Below are 13,243 nucleotides of genomic sequence, written 5' to 3' on the forward strand. Positions count from 1 at the left end.
TGGATTATTTTAATGGATAGGTTTATTCTATTTACTGATTAGATGTTTACCATCCAAGTTTGCAATAGAACTTTTCTCTTCTAAACTAAATAGAATGTGGATGTTATTGAAAATGAACCCTGGAAAAGCCCTCCCAGAAGAAAAGGGGGCAAAAGACAAAGAGACACAAAGAAGAGAAGAGAGAAACCTCATGGCCAATGATGGCCAACCTCCCAAGTAATCGCGGGGTTGAAAATAAACCCTGTGTGATGGCATTTTAAATCCATCAAATGGATAGAAATATATGTCTGACCGCATGAAGAGATGGCGAGGTGACAGCTCAATGGACACACTCAGTGGTGACGTAGATCAGCAAAGCTGCTTAGAGAGTCATTTGGTATGTAGGAAAGTTGGGAGTACACATAGCCATTGATTGAGCAATTCCAATTCTATGCCCCCACACAGGAGAATCTCTTATATGGGCCCAATGACATGCATCGTAAAGCTAAATGTCCATCAATAAGCATTTGTTTCTTCATGTGAGGTGGGATTGATTGTCGGGAGAGAAGGCAGTTCACAGACATGGCAAATAAAACACACCCGGATTTGACCAGAAATGGAGTTGGAAACATACCCCGTCTCCCACCTCATGCTGAATTACTTTTCTATTCCTACGGATTCCCCAGGGGCCTGTAATCTCATAGAAATTTCTCTTTCCTTTTCTCTAGACAAGAATATAAAGGAAGGTATTGTCTTTGCTTTTTCAAGCTCTTTCTCCTTGTCACACAACTCTCCCTTTTTCTTGTGGAAACTGCCAATGACGACCAGGTCCCACCAAGAGAGTGGCATGAAGGACAGCACTGTTATCAGAGACATCCTTAAAAGCACGACACATTGCCCTTACAAAGGTCTCATATTCTATTTCTCCAGGAATTTGAATTTTGAGTGAAGTTACACTCTAAATGTCCTTGAAGCCGATAAACTCCTCTCACAGAGAGACTCGAGATTAGTCATATCCGCTTCATAGCTTTACCATTTGGGAACTTATAAATTATTATTTTTTAAGCAATATTTTATTGAGTGTTTAGTCGAGGTTTACACAGCAAGTGAGAATATCATTTGAAAATTTCCACATAAATTGCTCAGTGATATTAGTGATATTTATCTCAATCTATCAGCATTCCCTTTAATCGTGTAATGCCTCCTACCATTACTCTATTTCGCTAGCTCTTAGCTTCTCATCGTTGCTTTTGAGTAATTGCTAACTCTTCCATCTCAAACTGCTGGTTTTTAAGTAGAGTGCCAATCTTACGGCAATGTCCTTTATTCTGTGCGCTACTCTGCCATTTTGCGAAAAGGTGACCTCAGAGGAGAGGCTTAGTTCTATGTGGGAAGCCGCAGCTCTCGCTGCCATTACAAGATGGCACCGGACAGTCAGGGCGGTGGCCCAGTTAAGTGGTAAACAACCACTTAGAGCATGCGCCCTGCTTAGATGACATAGTCATAACTCCACCCTGGAGTATGCTAATAAGGGTTCTGGCGAACGCACCAATCCACCAATCAATGCACAGCACGTCTCCATAGAGCGCGCATATAAGCAGCAGTAGTTTGGGGCTTCGGGGTCTTTTTCCGCATCTGCAAATCGAACCCGCATTAAACACCTGTGGAAGAATCCTGTTGTGGCGCGTCCTTCTTGCTGGTGAGACTGAGCGCGCGACAAGTGGTGCCGAGACCCGGGAACGACCACCTCCGGCACGAGCGGAGACCCCCTGTCATCAGGGAGGATTCAGAACCACACGGCGTGGGAAGAAACGGTAAGTTCTGAGAGACATGAGCCTGAATGATTGTTAAGCTGCTTGCTGGTGCTTGAGTGTCGGCGTGTGAATACTTCCGCTTTCGATTTTAACAGCGAACAGCCAGCCGCCTTTTCTTTATCGCGCATAAATCGGGTGTAGATAAATCCGTGCGCGCCCGTGTGTTAAGTCCTTGTATACATAAGCAGGCAACATGGGGAACGCGGCAATAAAGACTATGGTTATGGCTCTCGATACCCTATTGAGAAAGAGAGGATTAAAAATTTCAGAACAGACTTTGTGTAAATTTGTAAAAAACATAGATGAGATAGCACCATGGTTTGTTTCCACAGGCTCGCTAACATCCGCGAGCTGGAATAAGCTAGGGCGAGACATAGACCGAGCCGCTGAAGCTGGACGGCTGAAGCCGGGGATTAGACCCATTTGGAAGTTAGTGAAAGCATGCATTGAGGACAGAGTGTGAGCAGCCATTGCGCCAAGGGCAGCAGGCTTTAGAAGATGTTCAGGAGAGCATGTCAGAAACAGAGCGGGAGGAAGAACAAGGAGCTCATAGGAAGCAGCACAAAACTGTTAAAAATGAGGAGGCTGCGCAGTTAAAATTAAAAGAGGAAGTTGATCAACAGAAGAGCCGTGCCCGCCATTCGGAGCCCTTGTACCCGTGGTGAGAACTAGAGCTTCTTGAGTTAGCAAAAAGGGGGAATAGAGACTGTGACGGTCACTACCCCTAGAATGGCTTTATCTCTTAACCCTTTTCACCCTAAATTTTTAAAATTTGGATGAGAAAGGCCAATCAGCTGCAGACAGACACAGGCAATGGCCAAAGCCACCAAAGGAAATGGCCCGGTGGAAAAATGTCCTAGACAACAAATGGTATGGCCCGGACCCCATATTAATCAGGTCCAGGGGAGCAATTTGTGTTTTTCCACAGGAAGAAGAAAACCCCATCTGGGTGCCAGAGAGACTGGTGAGACTAATTAAGAAGGAGGATGAAGATCGTGGGAGCAGAAAGAATGAAGAGGACAGCGATCCATCCAGCGCTACTATTGACGCTAATGGACAATGGACCAAAGAGTTGAACCAGCTGCAAGAAGACCTCCTGAATCAAGTTGTCCGATTGAATGGAATATGCGTGGAACCCCTTACCCTTGAAAATTTTTCTTCTTGGCTTTTACCTGCATTTTCCTACTTTAAGGAGTGGGTGGGGGTGTTTACATTTGCTGCAATAATGTGCTGTGGAGGAGTGTTGTTGCTATGGTTGCTCTGCAAACTTAAAGCTCAGCAAAGGCGTGACAAGGTCATCATTGCGCAGGCGCTCTTAGCGATTGAGCGCAGTGGTTCCCATGATCTTTGGCTTTCTTTGTTAAAAGAAAACTAACCCCCAAAGTTGTCAGCTCTCGCACCCCAAGGGGAAGACCCCATTGCACTGGGAAGAGTGACAGAAATTGGATCTTGGCCAGCCCTTGCACCATGCGGAGCTCTGCTCATTGCATGCATCAGGGTGACCAGATGTGGGTTCTTATATCCATCTTGATCTCCTGGGGCTGCTGGAGGCTCCGGGGGGGATCGATGGATTAGGCCTAAAATAAATAAGAAAGGAGGAGATGTGGGAAGCCGCAGCTCTCGCCGCCATTACAAGATGGCGCCGGGCAGTCAGCCGCAGCTCTCGCCGCCATTACAAGATGGCGCCGGGCAGTCAGGGCGGCGGCCCAGTTAAGTGGTAAACAACCACTTAGAGCATGCGCCCTGCTTAGATGACATAGTCATAACTCCACCCTGGAGTATGCTAATAAGGGTTCTGGCGAACTTACCAATCAATGCACAGCACGTCCCCATAGAGCGCATATAAGCAGCAGTAGTTTGGGGCTTCGGGGTCTTTTTCCGCATCTGCAAATCGAACCCGCATTAAACGCCTGTGGAAGAATCCTGTTGTGGCGCGTCCTTCTTGCTGGCGAGACTGAGCACGCGACAGTTCTAGATTAGAAAGTGTCTTGGGGAAAACCTCCAGAGTTTCTAAATTTTGGGGTAATAAAAACGTGTGTTATGATCCACATTTCTATCTGTTCCCACTAATGTACTCTCCTGTACCTACTAATTTGCTGATACTCATCCATATGCACCCAAATACCTGATTTTACTTTTCTTACGCTATGCTCACTATCTCCACTTTCCCTGCCACCAAATTAACTTGTCATTATAGTATAAAACTATATGAGTCAGCATTGACTTGACAGCATTGATTTCATAGTATAAAATATATCTTTCCCACCCATTTCCCCTTTCTGGTAACCTCCAGCGAACACTGGTATTTCTATATTTATTTTAAATTGTCTTTTTATAGATAATGCAATAGTTGTGACTCTACATATGTGATTTAGCTCTCCAGATTTATGTCAGATGCAGGAGCTAATTGTTATTTTTACAGTTGCGTAGTATTCCATTTTATGCACATACCACAATTGGGTTATTCATTTGCTTATTGTACTTCAGTTGTTTCCATTTATTTGTTATTGTGAATAAAACAGTAATTGACCTGTTGTTGTTGTTTTTAGGTGCTGTTGAGTCAGTCTTGACTCATGGCTACTCTACAGAAGGACCAATGCTTGGTCCTGTGGTAGTGGCATCATTGTCATTTCAAGTTCATTGTTGCAGTTATCCTGCCAAACCATCTCAGTGAGGGTCTTCATATTTTGTATCAACCCTCTACTTTTCGAAGAATGATGTCCTTTTCCAAGGACTGGTCTCTACTGATAACTAATATGTCTAATGCATGTGAGACAACGTCTCACTATCATTGCTTCTAAAGAGAATTATAGCTAGACTTTTTCCAAGACAGATTTGTTGATTCTTTTGGTAGTCTGTGATAGTTTTAGTCTTCATTGACACTATGTAATTCAAAGGCACCATTAAAAATTTTCCCCCTTATTCATTATCCATTTCTTGTCTGCATATAAGGCACTTAAAAATACTATTGCTTGGATTAGGCACATCTTATTTCTTAAAGAGACACCTTTGCCTTTTAACATTTTAAAGAGGTCTATTGCAGCAGGCTTGTTCAATGCAATATATTGTCTAATTTATTGACTGCTGCTTCCATGTTAGCTACACTAACTCCCTCAGAAGAATGCACTACAGAGGATAGCGCTGAAGAGACAGCCCGGGGAGAATGGCGGGTCTTCCCAGACCACACTGGAGCAAATGAAGGAGGCGATAGATAGATAGATAGATAACCTCATCCTGGCCCAACAAGCCTTGAGGATGATATTCCTGCTCAGTGTAGCCAATGCACAGAGAGGACCATGGGACTGGCCCCACCACGAGACAGGGCACCCTCGCCCTGACCCACAGTGCTAAGGACAGCACTGAAGACACAGTGTGGGTATTGTGCCCAGTCTGACCCTCCACCCCAGTTCGAAACACTAAGGGAGTGCAACAGGGCAGCAATGGGAGTAAAGCAATGAATTCCCAGAGGAATCATGAAAATAGACTTTGGAATCCATGGGCAAGGTGTGGCACTTCACCAGATCCAGTTAGAAAACAGCCAGAAAGGTCAGTAGACAGATTTATAGGTTTCATTTTTTTCTTTATCTCACGTCTATTCATTTAAGATAGGCAAGATAACAAACCCCGAGGAGAAAATAACAGGCTGACAGCTCCGGGAGGACATGGGATAGGAGAAGGTGGGAGAAAAAGAGTGGGGAGTCGACAAACCTAGGGAAGATGTAAAAATAAGAGAGCTAAAAATTGATGGCAAGGAGGGCATAGAATACCTGGTGGGGTTTGATAAAGTGCAATATAGCTGAGAGAAAGTACTGAGAGTTGAATGAAGGTCAAACATGATACTGGGACAGGAGGAAAGTAAAAAAAATTGAAAGAATAAGGTAGCAAAAGACATTTATAGAGGTACAAAGATAGGCATGTACATATGTAAATATATTAATAGGGATATAGGTCTATGTACATATATTTAAATGTTAAGTATTGAGATAGTTAAAGTTTATTGTGCCAACCTGACTGATAAACACATGTGGAATTAATTGAAGGGTGGAGAAATAAATGGCTCAGTGAACCTTGTCTAGGGTCTCTTGAATTGTGACAGTCGGACCAGGATGCAGCTGCCTTAGCCAGTTCCCTGCTTCAGCTGACAAGGCTCACTTCCTGCAAGACATCCCTGAGGAGGAGCCACGTGGACCTACCCCAATGCAGCCCTGGGTGCTGGAGCAGCCGTGCGGAGACCACTGCCAGCGCTGAGATGCTTACACACTCACTGATTCAGCTTTCCTCCTGCAGACGGCATCACTGCATGTGTGTTTTGTGAGATGGAGGAGGACTTTGTGGATTGGTGTTGTACATATGGGCTAATGTTGGACTTGTGGGCTTGGGCAGCACTGGGTTGGGATGTTTTCTTGTGCACTTAACCTTTATATAAAACTTTCTCTTATACATGCATTTCTGTGGATTTGTTTCTCTAATGTACCTAGATTTACACAAGTATTAAGGCAGCTGACAGGCATTGGGTTTCTACTCAAGTACCCCCTTTGTGCTAATAACCTGGCTTTCTGTGATGCTCACCTTCCAGACATGATTGCTGAACTTAAAATGGGTGCATAAGCAAATGTGGTAAAGAAAGCTGATGGTGCCTGGCATTTAAAAGACATAGCGTGGGGGGGGGGGTGTCTTAAAGACGTAAAGTTGAACAAGCAGCCATCTAACAAGAAGCAACAAGCCAACATGGAAGAAACACACCAGCCTGTGTGATCGTGAAGTGTCGACAGGATCAGGTATCAGTTATCAGGCACCAGAAGACTCCCAAACTAACAAATATATTGGTGAAAAGGATGGGGGTCGGAGAGGAGAGCCAAAGCCCATCTGTAGACAGCTGGACAGTCCCTCACAGAGAGGTCAGAAGGAAAGAATGATTCAACCAGGGTGCAGCACAGCACCAATGGAACACATAATAACATCCCTCTAGTTCTTGAATGTTCTCTCTCCTCCACTATCATGATCTCAGTTCTACCTTACACATCCGGCTAGACCAGAGCATGCACAAAGGTACAGATAAGAGTTCTTGACACACAGAATCCAGGATAGATTAAACCCCCCAGGAACAGTAATGGGAGTAGTGATACAATGAAGTTGGGGGGAGAAGGGGGAGAAATGGGGAACCAACTACAATGATCAATGTATAACCCCAGCACTCCCGCCCCACTCAGGGGGACAAACAACAGAAACATGGTGAAGGGAGCCAGTGGACAGTGTAAGCTTTGAAAATAATAATAATAATTTATAATTTATCAGGGGTCCAGGAAGGTGGGAGGGTGAGGGGGGTAGGGAAAAAAACAGGAGCTAATACCAAGAGCTAAAGCAGAAAGACATTGTTTTGAAAATGATGATGGCAACATATGTACAAATGTATTTGATAAAGTTGATGTATGGAGTCTTATAAGAGCTGTAAGAGCCCCCAAGAAAATGATTTATTAATGAAAAATATGTATTGCAAATCCTAACACATGTGATTCTAATCCCATTTGATATGGTAGGTTAATGAGACAGGATTAAGGTAGATGTGTCTTCAGTCAACTTCTTTTTTTTTTCTTTTAACAATTTATTGGGGCTCATACAATTCTTATCACAGTCCATACATGTACATACATCAATTGTGTAAAGCACATCGGTACAGTCTTTGCCCTAATCATTTTTTTCTCCTTTTTTCTTTTTTTACATTTTATTAGGGACTCATACAACTCTTATCACCATCCATACATATACATACATCAATTGTATAAAGCACATCCATACATTCCCTGCCCCAATCATTCTCAAGGCATTTGCTCTCCACTTAAGCCCCTTACATCAGGTCCTCTTTTTTTTCCCTCCCTCCCCATTCCCCCCTCCCTCATATGCCCTTGGTAATTTATACATCGTTATTTTGTCATATCTTGTCCTATCCGGAGTCTCCCTTCCCCCCCTTCTCTGCTGTCCCTCTCCCAGGGAAGAGGTCACATGTGGATCCTTGTAATCAGTCAACTTCTTACAAGTTTCGAAAGGAGTGGCAAACAGAGGTCAGGGGAAGAGAGATGCCAAACCACAGGAAGATCTCCAAGGAGGCAGAATCAGCTGAAGAGTCAAAGGTGACAGGGTCGGTGTCCTGGATGTCGACTGCTAGCTTCCTAAGTAAATTTGTCTGTGTTAAAACCATCCACTTGTGGCGTTTCGGCTATCACAGCAAACTACAATCAACACAGGCACGCTCTTGGACCAGGTAACTCGCAGGAGCTAGGAAATCTACCAAAGCAAGTGTTGAAGGAGAAGATCACCGGAGCTTCTTCAGTAGGTGCTTCAAGCCTTCTTGGCTCTAAGCAGGTGAAGTGTGATAGCTACATGCCGTCAGTTATGATCCTCCTTTGTCTTGGCAGTTGAAAAAAAAAGACAGCAACTGGCATCTTTTCAGAACAATGATGCAGTTTGAGAAAACTCAGTTTGCATATTTTCTTTGCTCTCTAAGAAATCGTGGCATAAAATCTACCCCATAAAAGAGAATGTGTGACGCCATAGGACACAGTCGAACGGACCTGTGGGTTTCCCAGTTTGTGAAGCTTTCCAGGTGCAGGAAGCCTTGTGTTTGACCCGCAGAGATGCAGTGGAGGGATTCCATGGCTCACCTTGTGGTTATCCATCCAACATGTACCCCACTATGCCGTTCTGGCTCCTTCTAAAGAGATACAGCATGAATGTATTCAAGATACACTGTGACTCATTCGTAAAAAACGAATGACAAGTTACAATAACTTGAGATCAAGATGAGCAGGAGAAGAGATGCATGAGAGACTTGGACCATTCTTCAAACAAGTTTCTGGGATGTGACTTAAGGGTTCAAAATTCTGTTCCTCTAGTATTTTCCCAAACAGAAATTTCCCCCCAAAGTATGAGCACAAGTGTATATTGCCTGCCTCCAGCCAAAGCAGAAGAATGGGGGGCATGGAGATAGGGGGAATATTGGACAAGAGCTAAAACCATATGTGGAAGCACACTCCCCATTTTTTAAACTGGAGTTTCTTCTGTGGGTTTGAGAAAAATTTTGGAAAGAACCGAAGAAGAAACCCAGGAAGTGCACCTTCCCATCCTCTGGAATCATCCCTATCAAATTATTTTGATTAAGCACATCCCCCAAATGAGTTGTTGCCGAGAGGATGACAGCGCAGGGAAACCTCACCGGTGTCAGAGGGGACCTGTGCTCCATAGGGTTTTTTAAAAAATAATTTTATTGGGGGCTCGTACAACTCATCACAATCCATGCATTCATCCATTGTTTCCCTCATCATTCTCAAACCATTTGCTTTCTACTTGAGCCCTGGATATCAGATGCTCATCTTCCCTCCTCCCTCTCTGCTCCCCCTCCCTCATGAACCCTGAAAATTTATAAATTATTATTATTTTGTCATATCTTACACTGTCCATCCCCCAGGAAAGAGGTTCTGTAATCTGTGTAGATCCTTGTAATCAGCTCCATAGGATTTTCAATGGCTTAGTTTTGGCTGTCAATCACCAGACCGTCTTCTGAAGTGCCTCAGGGTGAAATTCAGCCTCAGACTTTTTGGTGAGAAACCGAGAGCTTACTGAACGCATCCCTCAGGGGTTCTGGCACATGTCTCAGAATGCAGAAATCATCTTCTCAGAGACCATGCCATAAACTTGCATTTCACAGAGGCTATGAGAGGAGGCAGGAGGAATTAATGTCACTGAAGATGCATATTTTGTGCACAGAGGTGCAAGAGTTTATGTTGGTACCTGAGATATTTTAGTGTAGTCTATGATCTAAGAGAGATGGATCACTACCGTAAAATAAAAATTGCTTACCGGTTCTGTATAATGCTCACAATTGCCAGCATGTTTGAATCCATTTTCTTGGCTGCTACACAAATCCATCTATCCAGGAAAATCCTTTGTCCGTGCTGCTTCGATGTCTAGCCATTAGTTCTTCCTGATGACATGGCCACCACAAGCCAGTCAGACCATCCTCCGTTGGTGAATTTTCAGAAGTAGGTTGACACACCTTTAGTCCACATCAGTTTTAATCTAGAAGCACTTCAGGAACCTGGCAGACATAAATGATTATACCGATGTTTGCAATACTGCCAGAATAGCTTTTAGTACCCCAACAACATACAAGCCACCACAATACAATACCTGGGCAGGCTGGTGGTGACTCTGATTCAAAGCCTGATATAAATGTGACAATTAGTTTGACCTGTTATTTAAAAAAATTTATCTTTATATAAGCCTTTTATTCTTAGCATGCATATGGGGATGATTGGGCCTTGCTTTACTGATTCCCAAAGAGAACTATGATCAGGAATGAAAACGTGATTCCTAATCAGAGTCAGAAATAATCTTCCAAAGGCCACCTTGATAGTACAGAGAGAAGAAAGTGGAAAATTGGTCCTGCCGGCAGCAAAGCCAGATTTCGAGTGAGATCGTGAGCAGGTGCATGAGATGGAGTGCAGAAAGCATTCATCCTCTGAGCCAGTCGGCCTCACCCTTCCCTATGTGTGAGAATGAGCAACTGAAGCCGACTTGAGGTTGAAGATTTCTCTGGGGGAAGAAAAACGTGATTTCCTTCTAAGGAAATATTTGCACAGCATCCTCAAGTTATTTTCACAATTATTATTTTGTTGCTTGTCTCCATACACCTGTAAAGTAGCATCAGCCTCATTTTACTGTTAAAGATACAAGATCAGATAGGTCAGTTGTCGTGAAGGAAACATACCTGCATGGAGCAGGGAACCAATAGAGAAGTCTGAGGGGCTGGCCCCAATCCCGACTACATGGACATAGGAGCAAATGAAGGGGTGGAAGAGAGAGTGGAACACATCCTGGCCCACCAAGCTCTGAGGACGATATTCCTGCTCAGAGCGGCCAATGCACAGAGGGGGCTATAGAGCCAGCCCCACCACAAGATACGACATCCCTCATTGACCCATAGTGTTATGGGGGACAACACTGGGAACACCATGTGGGAATTGTGCCCTATCTGACCTCACCACACTGAGGTGAGACACTAAGGGCGTGCAACAGAACAGCAAGGGGAACAGAGCAATGAAGTCCCCAGGGAATACCAAAATAGACTTTGGGGCCAGGGCATGACACTCCATCAGACTCAACCAGAAAACACTCCTAACATTCAACAAATAGACCTTGAGCTATTTATAGGCTTTTCTTTTTATTGTTGTTGGTTTTTGTTGTTGTTTTGTTTTCTTTTGATGCTTTGTTTTGCTCTGTCTTGCTTTTTGTGTATATTATTATCTCTGCAGGTCTATCTAAATAAGATGGGTGGGATGAACAATGTGGAGAAGAAAATCATGGGATCACCTGTCTGGGGGGACATGGGAGAGGGGCAGGTGGGGGAAAGGAAGTGGGTGTTAACAAACCCAGGGACAAGGGAACAACAAGTGATCCAAAATCGATGGTGAGGAGGGTGTAGAGGCCTGGTAGTGCTTTATCAAGGGCAATGTAACTGAGAGGAATTACTGAAGCCCAAATGAAGGCTCAACATGATAGGGGGACAATAGGAAAGTAAAAGGAAATAGAGGAAAGAACTAGGAGGCAAAGGACAGTTATAGAGGACTAAATACAGGTATGTACATATGTAAATATATATGATGGGGAAATAGATCTATGTGCATATATTTGTAGATTCAGTATTAAGGTAGGAGATGGATATTGGGTCTCTACTCAAGTACTCCCTCAATGCAAGAATACTTTGTTCTATTAACCTGGCATTCCATGACACTCACCTTCCTGACACAATTACTGAAGACAAAACAGATAAATAAGCAAATGTGGTGAAGAAAGCTGATGGTGCCCAGCTATTAAAAGATATGGCATCTGGGGTCTTTAAGGCTTGAAGATAAACAAGTGGCTATCTAGCCGAGAAGCAGCAAAGCCCACATGGAAGAACCTCACTAGCCTGTGTGATCATGTGGTTTCGATGGGATCAGGTAGCAGGTATCAATGAACAAAAAATAATATCATTGTGAATGAGGGGGAGTGCAGATTGGGGACCCAAAGATCATCTCTATGCAACTGGACACCCCTTTATTGAAAGTCACATGGAGGAGATGAGTCAGTCAGGGTGCAGTATAGCACAGATGAAACATACAACTTTCCTCTAGGTTGTTAATGCTTCCTCTCCCACATCCTTCACTATCATGACCCATTTCTACCTAACAAACCGAGCTAAACCAGAGCATGTACACTGGTACAGATCAGAGCGGGAAACACAGGGAATCCAGGATAGATAAACCCCTCAGAGCAAATAATGAGAGTAGTGATGATACCAGAAGAGTAAGGGGGAGGTGGGGGAGAAAGGGGGGACCGATCACAATGATCTACATATAACCCCTTCCCTGGAGGACAGACCACAGGAAAGTGGGTGAAGGGAGACATTGGACAGTGTAAGACATGAAAAATAATAGTAATTTATAAATCATCGAGGGTTGGTGAGGAAGAGAGGGTGAGCGGGGGAGGGGAAACACGAGGACCTGATACCAAGGGCTCAAGTAGAAAGAAAGCGTTTTGAGAATGGTGATGGCAACAAACGTACAAATGTGCCTGACACAACGGATGCATGGTGATGAGTTGTATGAGCCCCAATAACATTATTTAAAAAGGAAAGAAAAGAAAGAAAGGTCAGTTGTTTTGTCCAAGTTCCCAGGGCACAGAGGTGACCTGTGTATAACACTTGGGCTTTATTATGTTAAGTTCAGTGAGGATTTAGTTAGAATATGACCCATCTCTTCAAATGGTGTGTCTATTAGTAGAAGCATGACCACAGTCCCCTGCCAAAACACACACACACACACACACACACACACAACATAACATCACATAACATTCACTGCCACGGAGTTAATTACTTCTTTATTTTAAAAACATTTTAATAGGGACTCATACAACTCTTATCACAATCCATACATATACATACATCAATTGTATAAAGCACATCTGTACATTCTTTGTCCTAATCATTTCGAAGCATTTGCTCTCCACTTAAGCCCTTTGCATCAGGTCCTCTTTTTTCCCCTCGCTCCCCGCTACCTCTCCCTCATGGGCCCTTGATAATTTATATATTATTATTTTGTCATATCTTGCCCTCCTAGTCTGGGTATTTTAGAGGAACAAATCCACAGAAACTCATATGTGTAAGAGAGAGTTTTATATAAAGGGTAAGTGCACATCACGAAAACATCCTAACCTTGTCCTGCCCAAGCCCACAAGTCCAACATTAGCCCATATATTCAATACCAACCCACAAAGTCCTCCTCCATATCACAAAACACTCACCATGATGCTGACTGCAGGAGGAAAGCCGAATCAGTGAACTTGTAAGCATCTCAGCACTGGCAGGGGTCTCCACATGGCTGCTCCAGCACCTAGGGCTGCACTGGGGAAGG

The sequence above is a fragment of the Tenrec ecaudatus genome, chromosome 9, assembly GCF_050624435.1.
Source record: "Tenrec ecaudatus isolate mTenEca1 chromosome 9, mTenEca1.hap1, whole genome shotgun sequence".
NCBI lineage: Eukaryota > Metazoa > Chordata > Mammalia > Afrosoricida > Tenrecidae > Tenrec > Tenrec ecaudatus.